Source organism: Acomys minous (genome assembly GCF_964271855.1).
Source record: "Acomys minous genome assembly, chromosome: 1".
Lineage (NCBI taxonomy): Eukaryota > Metazoa > Chordata > Mammalia > Rodentia > Muridae > Acomys > Acomys minous.
This window is the reverse complement of record NC_140483.1, coordinates 148,533,729-148,552,456: the sequence shown is the minus strand read 5'-3', so window position 1 is coordinate 148,552,456 and position 18,728 is coordinate 148,533,729. Positions and strand designations below refer to the sequence as shown.

Genomic DNA, 18,728 nt, shown 5'->3' with positions numbered 1-18,728 from the left:
GGAATGGGAGGATACAAGGAATGGGATAACAATTGATATGTAATATGAATAAATTAATAAAATATATTTTAAAAATAAAAATTTTTAATTTTAAAAGTTTATAATTCACTCAAAGACATTGTCATGTCATTGGTTCCAGGATTTCTTCTCAAACCCTCAGTTACAGCTACAGTGCAGGTAATGTCCATAGTGTTGTATTCTTCCGTGGTCTGACGCACAAACAATCCTCTCCAGAGCACACGAGGCTGGTTGCAGTCGTCCAGAGATCATCATAGGGAACCTCAAGCCTTAGGAATGTGCAGCTTTGGGGCTGCATAGATGGCTCAGCAGTTAAAGGCTCTTGCTGCTCTTCCAGAAGACTGAGTTGTTTCACAGCCACCAGTAACTCCATTCCAGAGGATCTGACATTTAAAAATAATCAGCATTTACTGTAACTTTTGTTTTCGGTTTTGTTTTTTGTGTTTGTTTTTTGTTTGTTTGGTTGCTTGGTTTTGGTTTTTCCAGACAGGATTTCTCTGTGTGACAGCCCTGGCTGTCCTGGACTCACCTCTCTTTGTAGACCAGGCTGGCCTCAAACTCACGGAGATCTGCCTGCCTCTGCCTCCCAAGTGCTGGCATTAAAGGCGTGCGCCACCATGCCTGGCTAGAATTTTTTTAATAGCCAGAGGTGGAGTTGCTTGGAAGTCTGGGAGCGGGGGCAGTAGATTCCATGACTGTTTGTGGAACCCCTCAATCATATGCTTTGGCACACTGTGAGATCAGCAAGGAGGAAAAATAGACAGGAAACAAATAATTCTCCCAGGGCTCAGGCATTATTCAGGAAAAGACACAATGGGCAGGGAGCCTCTAGTCTATGAACCAGAGCCCACTGTCTGCTTACAGGCTGGGGTAGTTAGGTGCAGAAAGCAGGTTAGGAATTGACAAATTTCCCTTTTGGGCCAGCAGCTGGCCATCGAGAGGGGCCACTAGTGAGTGGCTAGTTAAAGAATGTCAAGTCTGGAAAAGCATCTCGTGTGACTGGATATTACTTGAGGCCAGTTAGGGTAAGAAGGCAAAAATCTAGAAAAACAAGTCACCTAGTGTCTGGGAGACAAATTACGTCAGGCTGAGCAATTGTCATTGCTTAACCTAAAGGAGGAAGTTTACAAAATGGTGTGACCATGGCTAACACATGGGACAAAAGCGTCCCTGTTCTTCCTGCAAAGGTCAAATAAAAACATCTAGTCAGACTGTTGCGGTCTTTGAACAACCATATAACTTGAGCTCCAGATACGCTCGAAAATAGCTAGCTAGGAGCCAATATTTGTCCTCAAAAGCTGGGTAGGCGAGGTGCCTGAGGGGAGGCTCAATTTCACCAAACTGCCATTCTCTGTGGCTGTTAGACCACATGAGCCAGGGAGATGAAACCACATCAATTCTCCTGCAGATTGCCTTTCAGAAGTAGTATAGAGAATGACCCAGCAGTTAGATTAAAAAAAAAAAAATGACCACCATCCCACTGCAGCCCACGTAGACTTTTGAGAAGTATTTGTGAGGAAGTCCCAAAAGACAGCTTCGCGCATCTAATCAACAGATGTCTAGATAAGCGCTTTCTTCCGGTTCTTGGAAATCTCTTCTGCAGAGGCACACTGACAAATGTGTGAAGACTGCAGAAAATGTACAGTAACAGCAGGAAGCTGTCGCTGCAAGCTAAGTGGAGGAGGTCCAGGAGGGCCGCGCTGCCACCATAAACACAGAAATGAAGAAGAGCCAGGAAGGAGCTGGCTGCCAAGGGCACTAGCGTGACAACCACACTTTGTAAATGCACTGGTTTGCCTGCCCTCCCTGGATCTGACCTAAGGGGTTTCTTTCAGGAGACTCCTAACGAATCCCCATGATAACCAACTGGGACACTAAATGTGTGAGCATCCTCCCAGATCACTGTTCACCGTGCACCCACTTCCAGCTGAGGAAAGCCAGGCTTCTTTTAGTCTGCATGTCTTGAAACAAACACCTCTTAAAACCTCAAGCCCAAGTTCATGAACAGATAACAATTTATGGTTAAAATTAGTAAACCAGCTTTCCTGTCATCAAGGCAGCCGTTGTTTACTGAGCTCGTCCATCATTCTTTCTTTTCTGAAGACGGGGTTTCCCCATGATGCCCAGGTGGACATTGCACTTGGGATCTTCCTGACTCAGCATTCGGGGTAGCTGGGATTTACAGACCACCGTGCGTGGGCTGAAGAGCAGTGCGGAAGAACAGCCTGCTTCTCGTGCTCTTGTTTATGTATCTAATCACAAGAGCTGGACCCAAGTATCCCAGGTATGCCTTCCCATATCGCTGTATGAGGATCTCTCTGAGGTGCCCGGTTCTGCCTACTGGATACATCGCAGGGCTGCTGGTCCACAATCCCTGCACCTTCTGAAAGTACGGGTTTTGTGTAATCTTATCCATCCACTTGACTAAATTCAGAATCGCCGTAGAACCTCACCTACAAATGTTTCTATGAGAGGTTTCACTGAAGAGGGAAGACCCACCCTGGAAGAAGGTGCTGCTTCCGTGGACTGGAGTCTCAGGCTGAACAAAAGAAATTGGCAGAGCACCAGAAGTCACCTCCGTCAGCCCCACAGCTGCGGTCCTGATGTGGCCAGCTGTGCCCCCAACATCACACTTTCTTCCCTCAAACTATGATTCAAGATGATCTCTTCCACCTTCAGTTGTTCTCACTATGGGTTTTACTGGGGCAATGAGAAAGGTAACGAATGCGGCAAGGCATCTTCTACAGTCTTGACAGCAATGAAAAAGCTCAAGGACTCTGGCTAGAATCAGAGCAACCGTGGTGTACAGAACATGAGGCTGGGGCTTGGGGTAATGGCCACGGCTTCTGCAGCATCTCAGACATTTATATGATAGCCCACAAACCCTTTCATAAGGAGGTCAACGTCAAGCCTCTACTCAGGAGAATTGGCATCAAATTGGCAAAAAGAAAGCCACGGTGAAAGCTAGTGTTGCACACCAGTTCTGAGTTGGGTCTTTGTGAAAAATAGGGAGGGGGAGGGTGTTCACAGAGGTGAAATCCTGTGTCTTCACAAAAGCCAGCACACTGGAGGGCCAGAAGACGTGGTCTCAGGGTGGATACACATAACTAAAGATGGGTTAACAAGAGACAGGCCTAACAAAACTAATTTTTCAGTGGGACAAGAGCCTTTCAAAATGAAGACTCCAGGGACTGACTCTGACATGAACTCTGGTGTCCCATACTTGACCACTTCCCCTTGATGAGGAGGCCTGGTGGCACTCAGAAAAAGGATAGGGAGGCTACCAAGATGAGACTTGATGGGCTGTGACCTTATGGTGGGGAAAAAGGTGAGAGAGGGAGGGAGGGAGGAACAGGAAGATAAAAGTGAGAGGATAACAAATTAGATGTAATCTGAATAAATTAATAAAATAAGTTTTTTTTAAAAAGAAGAAAGAACACAAAAATAAAAACAGCAAAAAAAAAAATGACGACTCAAAGACTCAAAGAAGACCCACAGACATCTGCTCGTTTTTACATTTTTGCTTGATGAGAAGTAGCCAGCTTTGTAAAATGTTATTTTGTAAAAAGGCATCATCTAATGGACATCCTAGCAAGGTCCGCCTACCCAGATTCTTCTTGACCCCTCTGTGTATCTATTTCATCTTCTCGGAAACGGCCAGGATCTCTCTGGAACAGGGGTCTGCCAGAGAGAATTGCTGCCCTAGAAAGTGGTCCTGGGCAAAACACCCATAGCTATCTGGACTCCAGTTTGGCACCCTGGCCATACCATGCTGATACATAACTCTCTTTACCTTCTTGCTTTTGTTTCCAGTGTGCACATAATAGCTCTTAGGCCACAGGGTACTGCGCAAGCAGGCCGAGGAGGACCACTCGCACCATATTCTATGTTCAGGATCTCTGAGTCCTGGCTTTGGGGAACACTGGGGTGTATACAATACAAAATAACCTGCCAGAATAAATTCAAGGTTTCTCTGGGTAGCCTTGACTATCCTGGACTCACTTTGTAGACCAGGCTGGTCTCAGACTGACAGAGATTCTCCTGCCTCTGCCTCTCTAAGTGCTGGGATCACAGGTGTGCGGCACTGCACCTGGCCAAAAGAGTGTTTTTTAACTTTAACTTCAAAAAGAGGAGTGAGGGGACAATTGTTCTGGCAGGAGTGGAGATGTCCTGTGAACAGCGCTGGTGCTTCTCCCTTTGCCTATCAGGCTACTTAAAGTATGGATCCCAAGAAGCTGGCATCCCCATCATCACACCTTATGCTTGGAGAAAGAAAAGAACAGAGCTCTGATGTAACTGAAGGGAGTCTGTCCTCCAGAAGGAGATATCACGCAGTTATGGCAACTTGTCAGACCACCTTGTAGGAGAGACTGGAGTCCAGAAAGTTAAGAGTTGATGATGGGCAGGACCACATCTTGACAGGGACTGCTTTGTTACTTCTACCTCTTGCCCTCTGGTTAAACCTACACTTCACAATAAGACCCCAAAGAGCCAAGGAAAATATAGGCAGTAAACTTCAAACCCCTACCCAGACCTAGCCAATGGACAGGACATTCTCCACCATCGAGTGGAGAGGGAGGTCTGACTTTCATACAAACTCTGGTGCCCCATTTTTGACCACGTCCCCTTGATAAGGAGGTCTGGTGACACTCAGAGGAAGGATAAAGGTCACCAAGAAGAGACTCGATACCCTATGAGCATATACAGGGGGAGGAGGTCCCCCTCAGTCACAGACATAAGAGAGGGGAATAGGGGGGAAGTGCGAGGGAGGGAGGAATGGGAGGATACAAGGGATGGACTAACAACTGAGATGTAATATGAATAAATTAACAAAATATTAAATTAAAAAAAAGACCCCAAAGAGGAAGGTGGGAGGAATCAAGGGTTCCTTTTCCATGGCCACATGAGATAAACTTATTGAAGATGGTGGCCAAGCACAGTTTCTTAGGGTGCCAGGGCCCAGTCACGGACCCTAACAACTGTGGTAACAAGTGGAGGAATGAGAACAGACATAAGATGTGCCAGGGGGCAGTGGTGGCACACGCCTTTAAATCCCAGAACTTGGGAGGCAGATATCTTGGCAAGCAGATATCTATGAATTTGAGGCCAGCCTGTCTACAAAGGGAGTATTGGGACAGCCAGGGCTACATGGAGAAAGTCTGTCTCAAAAATAAAACAAAACCCCTAAAAACAAAAAGAAAGGAAGAAGGAAGGAAGGAAGGAAGAGAGAGAGAGCGAGAGAGAGAGAGAGAGAGAGAGAAGATATGCCTTTCTTTACTTCTCTTTATGGGAACTGATTATTGCTGCACAGACATCACTGTAGCCTACTTCCGGGTTGTGCAGAGGAAGCTGTGGTGAGGTGAGTACATGACTGAGAACCCCTCCCCCAACCTCCGTCATTCATTCATTTCAGGGTAGTTAATCTTTTCCACTCTGTAAATGAACTGTGAATTACAAGAGTCCCTCAGATCAGAAAGAGAACTCAGTGAAAGCTCCCAGAGGGAATGAGAGCTCGGGAAAAGGAGAAAGACACCTTGCTCTGTAAGCTGTGACAGGGACAGGTGTGTGGCAGACAGTCTCCAGGGACCAAGTCTCCAACTGCTGAAGCTCCATCACCCCAGGGGACAGCCAGCTTAGAAACCAATTAGCCGAAACGCTGAGTGTCAGTCAACCGAGAACTCCGGGAGGAAGAGAGAGGCAAGATGGTAGAAGACGGGGAGACAGCCGTTCAGAGTGTATTTTATTAAGGTCTCAACCAAGAGAGGAAGGCTCAGGATAGGCAGGGACAGTCAGGACTAACAGGGAGCTGTTTTAAGGAATAGCTTGTTATGGTCCATTTTCAACATGTGGGGTACTTCGAGTACATCAGAGTTATAGAGGAGCAGGAATCCTCCCACCCCGACCTCTACCCCAACTTCAGCGCCTGCTTCTCTCAGAACTCTGAGAATTAGAAAGGTACAGATAGTCTGGTACTTGACTGAGACCATGAAAACCGGAAAAGGGAGGCAGTCTCTAACCCCACATTATTTATTAGATAAGGCTTTGTGTCTTTGTTTTGATTTGTTTCATTTTGTGTTTTGAGAGAGAGTTTCTCTGTGTAGCCTTCCCTGTCCCGGACTCACTTTGTAGACCAGGCTGGCCTCGAACTCACAGAGATCCTCCTGCTTCTGCCTCCTAAGTCCTGGCATTAAATGCATGCGCCACCACATCTAGGCCAAGGCTTTGTGTCTTAAACCAATGAGATGGGAAATTTGAGAAGGGGAGAGTCCCACTGGCATAAGGGAGAAGAGGAGAGAGACTTACCTAGATCCAGGACTTTAAAAAGTCCTTGCATCAAATCAGCACACGGGCCTGGTTTGCTTTTTTTCCATGCTGACATCCCTCTCTGCGCAATGGGATGTTAAAAACAGCACTGAGTGCTAGGTTAGAAATGGTTTTATTTTCACTGGTCTCTTGGATTTGTTATCCAAACACTTAACTACATCAGTGCAGATTTTACCTTCCCATTTGAGAACACCAAGGAGTTTTACCAACTACATAATACATGAACATTCCTTAAAAGGCTATGACTGCCGGAATTCATGGTCAATACTAGTAATACCAACCCATGCTTAGTAATACTAGTTAGTACTTGGGAGGCTGACATTAGTAATACCAGTCAGTACTGGAGGGGCTAAAGCAGAAGGATTTTTAAAAAACATTTTTTAAAGATATTTTATGTAATGAGTGCTCTGTCTGCATGTACAACTGCACACCAGAAGGAGGACTTGATCCCAGTATACATGGTTGCAAGCCATCTTGCGGTTGCTGGGAATTGAACTCAGCACCTCTAAAAGAGCAACCGGTGCTCTTAACCTCTGAGCCACCTCTCCAGCCCGGCAGGAGGATTTTAAGTTTGAAACCAGTTTGTCTCAAAAGCTCACGTGAGAGAATGGTACTCCTGACCTTCTAAGGTCCAGCCTTCGAAAGGAAGATGCTGGAAACAGAGATGTCGATGAGTCTTCTTGGATGCGCCATTTAACATCTGTTAAGTCTCACTTTCAATGCTTGAAAAGAAAACTTAAAAATACCAATCTTATGTAATTTCCTTTTTGGTGCTGGAAATTGACCCCAGGGCCTCACACATGCTAAGCAAGCTGTGTTAGTTAAATTTTTATCACTGTGACAGAAATACCTGACCCCAAAAAAAAACTTTTAAAAGGAAGAACAATTTTATTTGGTCTTATGGTTTCTCAGTAGGTTCTGCGCGCTTGGCTGGGATGCCTTAGCTGCAGGGTGATGTAGCAGAGACCATCCGCTTCTTGGCAGACAAGAAGCAGAGAGGTCAGGTAACTAGCCAGTGACCCCTCCCTGTGACCTAGTTATTTAAGCTAGGCCCGACCTCCTAAAGTTTCCAAAACCTCCAAACCCAGCCATCATCAGCTGGGAGCCAGCCATTCAACCGTAAGCCTATGAGGGATAAGCCAAGACATATGTACTCTACCACCTGTAGGGGACGGGCTACATAGCCAGTGTTTAGCCATCTTGTCAGAGCCTAGGTTCCTTTTTCTCCAGCAGTCTGCCATTCACCAGAAACCAGCTGACCTTGTCGTAGGTCAGTAGTTAGACACCTGTTGTGGTTTATTGTGGGGGCTGGTCATTCTAGACCCCCGAGCTACTCCTTTTCCCCTAAGACTTCTGATAAGATCAGATTAAAGGCCAGCTGCCTGCGAGCAGCAGTTCCGGGAGCTTTTTCCTGACTAACCAGATCCTTCACAACTTTCCTGGAATTTCTCTCCTGCAATTATAGCAGCTATAAAGGTAGACACCTATTAGAGCATTCCAGAGTTAGGTATCCATAGCAACCCTTGCTTACGCAAATACTCATGCCTCTGTGCCTCTATAAACTCTGTAAAAGTTTTCAATAAACGTTTAATCAGAATGCAGGCTTGCCCCCTTCTTCGTGTCTAGTGTTTTGTCTCTATACAGGAAAATTCTCCTCCCAAGCGTTAGTCGAACCACGGCGGGCCAAGGCAACCACCGAGCCATATCCTACCCCAGTTTTATGACAATTAAGTATATTTTCTATATTTTGGCCAGGCATCAAATGAATAAAAACAGAAGTTGTTTTTAAAAATCACTCCTAGGGCCCTGAACCTTCCCCGGACAGCACAGTAGGCCTGACCCTGGATGTGGGGGTTGCAGGTGAGCCAGCTCGAGGGCATAAATGTGGAAGAGCTGGGCCTGCCTCTTGTCTGCTATGTAGTGGGGTTGGCGAAGGAAAGATCCCCTTCCTCCCTTTTGCCGTTACCACCAGCAGTGGGCTGGAGAGCTGGCCTGGGGTCCTGAGAAATGGAGAGCTGTTTCTGTCCCCTCACCTTCTTGGGTCCTGCATGTCTCCTGGGCAGCACCATAGAGCTGGTCCTGAGTGTGGGGTTGCAGGTGAGCTGGCCCCAAGGGCATGAGAGCAAGATAGCTAGCCCTGCCTTTTGTCTGCTGGCTGTTTCAAGGGAGAGACATCTCCCAACACATACACACACACACACACACACACACACACACACACACACACACTTGTCCCTTGCCATCTGTGGCAGGCAGGAGAGCTGGCCTGGGGTCATGAGAGTGGGAGAACTGACCATGTCTCTCACTGGCTGCAGCATTAAGGAGAGCAAGCCTGTACCGCTCCTGAGCAGCAGGGTAGAGCTGGCTCTGGTACAGGGGTTGCTGGTGAACCAGGCCTGAGGGTGTGAGAGCAAGAGAGCCAGCTCAGATACCTCTCAGTCCCACAGCCAGCCTTTGAATTGGCCCGCCCTAACACCTACTCTATCGATGAAGCACATGAATGGGGCAGGTGCTACAGAGCCAAAACTACAGAGTCTCCATGGCACAGGGCAACAACAGGATAGCTGAGAAAAGTCCCAGTGAGGTTCCAGTGTTGCTGGAGTAGCAGAGGCCTCTTACCAAACCAACCAGTCATTGCCATGAACATTTGCTAGAAAAGAAGTGTCGACAAAAGTGTTTACTGGGGAATACACTGTGACACGCTACAGTTTCCACAAGGAGATTGTTTTATTTGTTTTGTTTTGTTTGTTTTGGGAAGGTTGCAAGGGCGGAGGCTGGGCACGAGGGGAGGGGGAGATAAGTGGGATTGGGTGCATGATGTTACTTTCAGAAAGAACCAATAAAAAGCACACACACACACCTTTAAGGATCTTTATGGATCTTTGAGTTTGAAGCCAGCCTAGCCTACAGGCTAACTTCCAGGACAGCCAGGGCTACACAGAGAAACCTATCTCACCCTCCACTGCTCCTCCCCCTAAAAGGAAAAAAAAAAAAAAGAAACAAATAATAATAATCATTCTTAGAAAGCTGTGGAAGATGAGTGGCAGAGTTGATCCTGCAAGGACAGAAACAAGAGAGGAAGTGTATCATCCCGTGGGGACATTTTCTAGTTTCTGTACCTAAAGCATTTTTCCCACCCAGAGCTGAAATTCTGAGGTAAAGTCAGTAGGGTCTCAGACAACTCCATCCATCCCAGAGCCCGCAGCAGCCAGCATCCTTCAGTGGTAGCTGGTGGATCTGTACCATAGCTTCAGCTCACCCACCAGTTAGGTATTGATTAACCAAGCGGCAAACTGTGAGAGGAGGCGTACTGAACACCGGGAGCCGCAGCACCTTCCCTCTGCCCTGTTGGTGCCCGCTGTGTGCCATGCTCTGGCCTTAGCCTCCTTGACGTTCTAAACTGTCGAGAGTTCTGTGGGCTTCCCAGAGGAGCGGCTTTGTGCGGTTGAACGCAGGCTCGACATTCTCCCTGCACTCCTCGGGGTAGGTTTACTGTTCAGAGTCATTGTCTTCCTCTCTTCTCAGCCTTAACCCTCTGCAGACGCTGGTTATGCTGTTTAGGTTCCTGAAGTACAAATTAGCATAATCCGATTAGATTAGCGGGTGAGGAGGAGGGGGGCCTCTGGTCTGAAAAGCCGAGAGAAGAAAAGTGTCTCACAAAGAGGGGAGCCTGGAGGATTGGAGGGGAGAGGTGGCCACTGTCCTCTGTGCAGCGCGCGCGGGCAGCGTGAATGCTTGCACCTGCACAAGGCCTCTTGTAAATAAGGACTCTCAGATGATGTTCGACTGAGGGGACCGGGAAGCCTGGGGGAGGTAAGCAGAGCGAGGAGAAAGGCAAGACGGCAGCTCTGCATCCTATTAATTGATTTATCTGGATTGCCGGAGCAAGGGCTGCTGACAGAAGAGAGTGACTGGCTCCCTCCTACTCTGCTCTGAGAGAGCTGGCCCCCTAATCTGGCCTGTGGAGATAACATCTGAGAATCTCTGCAAGACACTGATAAGGGGTTGACTTCATTGGATAAGGGGATACATACAGTTCAGTGGGTGTTTGATCTTAGTCGGTTCTGAATTTGGCCGTCTGCAACCTTCCTTTGCTCCTGCAAAAGACAAAATATAAAAACAGAAAGGAAAAAAAAAGCCTATGTGGTGGTATAGATGGTAGGAGGTTTTGTTTGTTTGTTTGTTTGGGTTGGATTGAGTTGGGCTTTGGGGTATTTTTGGGTTTTTTGTTTGGTTGGTTGGTTGGTTGGTTGGTTTTGGCTGTTGGGTAATTTGTATTTAAAACTGCAATCGACAAACTAAGTAATCTGATGGTTTTTAAGAGGCAAAGTCAGGGAAATTGATTGAGTGTTCTTTTCTCCACAGTTAGTGGGTATATGATCAGATTTGTCATTATTTTTAAATATAAAAAAGGACTCCATGCTCATGTGAGTAAACGCTGAGTCTCAATCAAGTGATCTGTATCACTATGTATTTGTGCCTGTATGCGTATGCATGTGTGTGTGTGTATGTGTGTGTGTATTTGTACTCATGTGTGTTTATGGGTGCCTGTGCACATGTATGCCGGTTGAGACCAGAGGTCAATGTTGGCTGTCTTCAGCTGTCAGTCTCCACCTTGTTTATTTATTCACTCAGTGTTTAGAAACAGGCTCTACAGATTGGCTAGACACTATGAGCCTGTTGGCTAGACTAGGACCAGCGGCCTATAAACCAGACTAGGAGACTAGGACCATCAGCCTGTAAGCCAGACTAGGAGACTAGGACCATCAGCCTGTAAACCAGACTAGGAGACTAGGACCATCAGCCTGTAAGCCAGTCTAGGAGACTAGGACCATCAGCCTGTAAACCAGACTAGGAGACTAGGACCATCAGCCTGTAAGCCAGTCTAGGAGACTAGGACCATCAGCCTGTAAGCCAGACTAGGAGACTAGGACCATCAGCCTGTAAGCCAGTCTAGGAGACTAGGACCATCAGCCTGTAAACCAGACTAGGAGACTAGGACCATCAGCCTGTAAGCCAGACTAGGAGACTAGGACCATCAGCCTGTAAACCAGACTAGGAGACTAGGACCATCAGCCTGTAAGCCAGACTAGGAGACTAGGACCATCAGCCTGTAAACCAGTCTAGGAGACTAGGACCATCAACCTGTAAGCCAGACTAGGAGACTAGGACCATCAGCCTGTAAGCCAGACTAGGAGACTAGGACCCTTGGCCCGCAAGCCGATCTGTCCTCCTAGTACTATGCAGCCATGTCCTGCTTTCTAGGTAGGTGCTGAGGATCTGAATTCAGGTCCCCATGCTTACGTGACAGGCATTTTTTCACTGCACTGTCTCGCTAGCCCCAGCGTCCATATTTTTTTTTTTTTTAAAGTAGCAGCTCACACCTGTAATCTTAATGCTGGGAGGAACAAAGACAGTAGTTCAGTGGCCAGCCTCATTAGAAGAGGGTTTTTTTTACTCTTCTTTTCTTTTCTTTCTTTCTTTTTTTTTTTTTCCATTTTATTTTACATAGTCTCCTGGGATGAGTGCGGAGATTGGCGAACAACTTTGCAGAGTCTGTGGGGCGCGAAGATTAAACTCAGGTTGCAAGCCTTGCCTGGCAAGCGCCTTAAACTGCTGAGCCATCTCACTGCTCCTCTGAAAGGCATTAGAAAGAGTGAAAAGAAAATTTCCTTTTGCCAAAAAAGCAGATCTGGTTCAGAGCCTTGCCTTGCTGATCTTCACCAGCCTGGTCTCAGGTTTGTTGCTAGACTCTCCAAAGTCACAATTTCTTATAACTGTAGCTTGAGAAGTAAGTATCATTAAATAGTGTTTAGAAAAATTAAAAAGTAGCCTTTATACTATCCTTGGTGCTGCAGACACGCGATGAGGATTATTAATACTTACTGCAGGTGTTTGTACTTTGACTCCTTCTCAACCCAAACCTGAGTGTTCAGATATATTTACAGTGTGTGTCCAAGAAGATTGCCTCGTGAAGCCCGTGAACAGAGTGCAGAGTTGGATAGTCCCAGCAGCCACCTCTCCCCCATTTTGCCTTCCCTGTCATTTCTCCAGTCCATATGTTCCCCTTCAGTTTCCATGGTGAGTGTCTCTCCTCTTGAAGTCAGAGCCCACATCCTCTCAGAAAGGAACAAAGGAGATGATGCTTTCAAAAGCTCTGCGACTGGGAAGGCAGGGAACAAAATAACCCCTGTCTGACAGAAGCTGAGCTCTTGAGGCCTCCTGTCTGGAAGAAAGAGTAAGCTGCAGCAGGCAAGAGGGAAGCTCATTAGTCTCCCGAAGGCTTCAGAGAGTTGATTTTGTGCGTCCCTTCACAAAGCCCCTGTGTGGTGCCAGAGGAAGTGGAGCAGGGTGTCCTAAGTAAGCCAAGGCACTCCACGCAGACAAGTTACTTCTGTGCCTTCCCACGCAGATTTTAGTAACGGTCTGGCTATTAAAAAAAAAAAAACAGGCTTTTTAGAGATATTTCATAACACGGTCAAGATATAGAAAAGGGAATGCAATTTGACCACACATGGAAATAAAGTATACTATGATTTAAAAATATTTCTTCAACAGTCTGAAGAGATATATTAATATAACTCACCTCAATTTCAATATTCATTACACTGCTGAGTTTCTATCTGCAACGTCTCTCAGAGGCTTGTGGGTTAAAGGCTCGGTCCAGGTTCATGAGATGGGGTAGCGACCTCAGGAGGTGGGGCCTGTTTGGAGGATGCAGCGTGTTCAAAGGCTACACTGGATACCAGTTCTCTCCTCCCTTGCTCTTTGGTTCCTGCAGCATGAAGTAAGCAGCTTTCTCCCTCCGTGTGCTCTGCCACGGTGTAGTGTTTCATAAGCCTAAAAGCATCAAGAACAGAAGACCCGATCTGAAACCTCCAAAACCATGAACCAAAATGAAACTTCTCTTCCTTTAAGTGAATTGGCTCGGGCGTTTTGTCCCTGTGAGAGAAGGCTGACAGCATGTGAATCTCTGCTTTTTGTTTTGGTTTATTCCTTCTTTCTGGGGATTCTTCTTCTTTTTCAGGCCAGGACTATGTATTCCATCAGCTCATCCAGCTAAACAGGAAGCGTTGATCTGTCCCAGATCTACCGGACCAGGACTTCTTTACCCCTGGGTCAGAGCTCCAGGAAGCACGTCTTTGACACATTTCTTTGTTAGAACGTAGCTTAGAATTTGATGAGATGAGAAAGTAATTTTTTTTTCTATTCAAATTCACTTTGTGTCACTTTCAACTTCTCCTCCTTCGTGTTAAACAGGGCCTCACTGTGTTGCCCTGGCTGAACCTTCAACTCCTTAATAAGTCGTTCTCACTAATGGGGAGAGACTGTTCACTGCAAACCTACTCCCTCACACTTTTCTTTAATTAAAAACCTCAAAGTCAAGGCCTTGCAAGATTTTATCATGAATCCAAAAGGACAGAGGCCTCAGAGTAAAGCAGAACTCTCTATGACTCAAAATATGGAACCACAAAATCCATTTTAGTCTTAAAATCAATTTTTTTTTGGCAGGGAGTAGGATTCAAGACAGGGTTTTTCTGCATAGCCCTGGCTATCCTGGAACTTGCTCTGTAGACCAGGCTGGTCTGGAACTAAGAATCCGTCTGCCTCTGCCTCTGCCTCTGCCTCTGCCTCCCAAGTGCTGGGATTAAAGGTGTGCACCACCACTGCTCAGCTATCATCAAATTCTTATTTATGAAAAAATACTATAAACAAAACTGTAATATAAATGAAATATTGGAGGAAATACTATTGATCACACCATGGAAAAAAGGTTAACATCTTTCATATGTAAATATCTTTCAAAAATGGGAAGAAAAAGATGGCACACACCTTTAATCCCAGCACTTTTGAGGCAGAGGCAGGTGGATCTCTGTAAGTTCGAGGCCAGCCTGGTCTACAAAGAGTCTAGGACAGCCAGGGCTGTTACACAGAAAAACAAAACAAAAAATCATTAGAAAAAAAGGCAGAGGGAGGGAGGGAAGGAGCAGCAAAATAAGAGTGAGGGGATTACAACCAAAATGTAATGTAAATAAATTATTTTTAAAAAGGAAAAAGAAGAAGAAGAAGAAGAAGAAGAAGAAGAAGAAGAAGAAGAAGAAGGCAGAGAACCGCTAAGACATACTGCAGAACAGAAAAAAAAAAAAAGAAAAGACCCATAAACATACATTATCACCTCACTCAAGATAAGAAAATGCAAATGAACCACACTGAGATAACACTTCACTTGCCAGGTTGGCAAGCATCTCAGCAATTGTCAATGTGGTCTGCAGGTGACACTGTGTGAAAACTGAAACACTTGTGTCACTGCTGAGAATTCATTGTCCTGCAGAAGCACAGGCATAGAAGCAGAAGTGTGTTGATGGTGCTCATTGCACACTTGTTCATAGCAGCAAAACTGGAGACAGCCCAGAACCCTCGGTAGAGGAACAATGTTATAGATGCAGATGTTAAAAAGAACATGAAAGTGCTCTATGACTTGTAGGACTGTGGGATACTGTATTAAGACATTAGGGAAGAGGAAGAAAAAAAGAATACGTGGTTTTATTTACATATGCCCACTGATAAAACTGGGTAGAAGTAGAATGAGTGAATAAGGGAAGCAGAATAGCTGTTCTATTCATGTGATATTCAATAGAGTGGGTGTTTGTTTGTTTGTTTGTTTGTTTGTTTTAGAGGTTGGGAATTCAACCCAGGACTCAGACCATGAACCATGTGCTCTACCATGGAACTGTCCCCCCAGCCGCAATACAATTTTATATCTTATGAGTGAATTATATTCTCAACATGTTTTCAAAGTCTTGCATAATCTCCATGACTTCAGCTGGAGGGCTAAAGGGAATCTCAGCTACCTGGTCCTCATCTGTAACGGTGTGTAGCTACTCACTGGTGCCTATGAAAAGAGAGAGGAGAGGGCTGCTGCCAGATTTCACTGATATGACCCACCTTCCCCCTCCCCCCCACCTCCACTTCCACCCCCACCCCCACCATCGCTTAGACACTCCACAACTCAGGTGAACAGATATCTAGTCCCTGCAGGCATTTTCCAGGCACCTTGTCTCATTATGACAACTCTTTCAAAAATTTACCCAGTAGGCAGTACCAAGATGGAATTTGAGGGGGTCTAAACACCCCAGTTTCTGGTGTAATTGTACTCTTTCAGATGTACTGTGTGCAGGGAGAAAAAGCATCAAGGCTACACAGACAGGATAAATGTGCATACAAATACATACAGAAGATCCAATTGAATCTTGATTTATTTAGTAAAATACTTCTGGGATAGGTGAAAGTTATTTCAAAATAGCACTGCACTTATCCCAGGGTAGAATCTGGTCACAGTGGTCATGTGGCTGGTTTTGCTGAACCCAAGGAATCTAATTCTGTGCTCTTTCTCAGTCTTTCTCTCTCTCTCTCTCTTTTTTTTAAGAAAAAAGTATTTGCTTTTATTTCATGTGTATCAGTATTTGTCTGCATGCATGTGTATTTGCCCTACATGCAAACCTGGTGCCTACAGAGAACAGAAAAGGACATCAGATCCCCTAGAACTAAAGTTGCTGACAGCTGTGAGCTGCCGTGCAGGTGCCAGGAAGTGAACCCACGTCCTCTGCAAGGGCAGCAAGTGCTCTTAACCACTGGACCATTTCTCTGACCTTCTTTTCTAGTCCCTTGAAGCCTAACACATGCACGTGACTAGCTGACAAAACAAAAACAAACAAACAAACAAAAACCCCCAACACAAAGAAGTTTTACAGAAAGCAAGAATGTCATCTTACACCCAGAGAAGAAAACATGCTGTGCAAGTCCTTAAGTCCTCCTTTCCCTCCAAGTCCAGAGGAACTACAGTGAGTGTTTGAAGAGGCCTGATCTGGCATGCTTGGCATTATGGAGCAGGAAAGGAAGATGAGGCAGAACAGATCTGTTGGCAGGGGCTGCAAAAACACAAAACCGTCTCATGCTGGCACCAAACGATTGCACACCATGAACCACCTGCGGTACTGAAGGCGTCGTCTTGTGCACAGCTGTCTACTCACAGGTCCTTTGGTGTTAACTACTGCCTGGTGCTTCTGGAAGAGGAAGTTCCTCTTTCTAGGGACTTTGGTGCTTCTTTACCTAAGGGTGTGCCTGGCCATGAAGTTCCATGGACGTGGTTAGAGTCAGAAAGAATTGAGGGCACGTCTGTAGATAAAACAGCCATGAAAAGCCACCCTAGCTTTCTATGATGCAGTTATCCTGTGTAAAAACAGCTGAGAGTGAAGCTCTGATTCAGCACTGTGAGCCTGTAGTTATGTATTCTCAGACAGCCTGTGAGATGGTAATGATCCATACTGATGTGATACATGCCTGTAGTTAGGGCTGGGGTTGTGGCTCAGTGGTAGAGTGCCCACTAAACGCTCCCAAGATCCCAGGACCACAGAGAGAAGTACTTATAATTAATAGAATACATTTAGTGCTGTATTAGCAAATATATTAGTATTATGAAAATTAGAAGTTCTTGGGTTCAGTATCTGGGAGGTAGTGAAAACTTTGTCATTCTTATTCTTAATATTATATTCATATGTTCCTGACATATAATTCTAAAATACTCTTGTCTATAATTCTTTAAGAAAGAATCCCCCCCCAAGGGATGGGGTCTCTCTCATTGTGCTGTACAAGTCATGAAATCTGGACCAGAAACAATCCTTGTGTCTCACCTGTGCCATAGCTAGGACTAAGAAAGTGTCCCTGCACTGAGTTCATGGACATACTTCTGTGACCAGAATTCTGATTACACCTATATACATTGCGTTTATGTTTACTTAGATCAAATAATGGGGTTATATTCACTATATCCCACACTTTTCACTACTTCTCCAGTGAGGACCCTTAACAGTCCCCTTCCTTAGTCTACCAGGGGAATTCCTTGAGTGGGCATTTTTAAATTCTTGTAATAAATGTTGCTTGGCAAATTATGAGCCTAACTGAGGCTTATGTACAAACCCAGTGTCTTTAGAACTCTCTATGCTAGACCATTAGCGAGGGTAAGAAAATGAAGCCAGTCTGCCTGTTTCCACTAAGCTGCAAGTGGGGCACCAGAAGACGCTGGGCTGGGAAGCCTGTGCCGCCCTTGCCTCTTGAGATCCCTGGCGGACATTCTAACACCTGCTGCAAAGCCCTCGCTTTGCATTGCTGTTGGGTTGGGCTCTCAGATCCCCCCCATATCGTTGACCTTTGTAGCTAGCGATGTGACTTTTGACTAACCTTTGCCCTGTGGGTCAGCAGTTAAGCTGCCCATTATCTCCAATCCCTTTCATCTTTTGCCTTTTTGAGGACAATGCCAGGTGTGCATAATTTCATACTTATTTTGGCCATCTCAAGCCATTCCTAGGTGATGAAATTCACAAGGCAGGTGCTGTAAGGGGTATTCTTGAGCATGGAAATTATAGGAAACTTTAACGAGAGAAGCAACTCAGGGGGAAATAAATCAGCCTGTGCAGCTTCATTTTAATGTCTTTCTTTTTATCAGAGGAAACCAAGCATATTCTTTTGTTTTTATTTTGTTGTCATTTTGTTTGGTTTTGCTCTTCAAGACAAGGTTTCTCTGTGTAACCCTGGCTGTCCTGGAACTAGCTCTGTAGACCAGGCTGGCCTGGAACTCAAGAGATCCACCTGCCCCTGCCTCCGGAGTGCTGGGATTAAAAGCGTCCGCCACCACTGTCCAGCATCAAACATATTCTTGACATAGATAGCATCATTTTTACATTTTGCATGTGGGGCCAGTTGCCGGGTTGTGGTGAGGAGTAAACATCAGAATCCATCCCTGTTCTGAGTGAATTTTAGTGTTTAAAAAAATAATAATAATAAAATCTATACAGGTGTTTATAATTCAAGGTAAGAGAAAAGAGGGTTGTAAATCTGATAAGGGAAATAAGGAAGCAGTGAGTGGGTTGAATCGAAGAATCCAGAACTGGTAAGAGTAGGTAGCCAGGGCCTTGGTGGTTCAAGCTTGTAATCCCAACACTGGGGAGGCTGAGAAACCAGCATGGCCAGAGGGTTGAGGTCAGCCTGAGCTGCAGAGTGAAACCCCCATCTCAAAAAGGGGTGATGGTAAGGAATGGAAAGCGGAAGGGGATACCTATTAAGACCAACCATGAAGGATTTAGTGTGTGAGATTTAACACAGATAGAGAGGCAAGTAGAAGGAAGAAGGTTAAAGGAAGAAGTAGGGAAAATGGATCATTGAGTGGAGCCATTTTATTGGCCCACGTAAAACATCTCAGGCTGTATGATGGAGCCAGGCTTGCAGGTGGCCTTGCTCTTGCTGTATTGTGTTTGTATGGTAGATGACACTGAAGGTTTGGTAGTAGGGAAGTGATCTGACCACATCCGTAATTTGAGGCAATTAGGAAA

The 18,728-nt window shown here is 45.6% G+C and overlaps 1 long non-coding RNA gene across 1 annotated transcript; it reads left to right on the top strand.

The window, feature by feature from the left end:
- The first annotated feature begins 9,658 nt into the window (after nucleotides 1–9,658).
- On the top strand, nucleotides 9,659–13,955 carry LOC311606644. Its single transcript, XR_014782384.1, has 3 exons — nucleotides 9,659–9,825; nucleotides 11,855–12,133; nucleotides 13,370–13,955. It is a non-coding gene; the product is annotated as an uncharacterized lncRNA (long non-coding RNA).
- The last annotated feature ends 4,773 nt before the right edge of the window (nucleotides 13,956–18,728 follow it).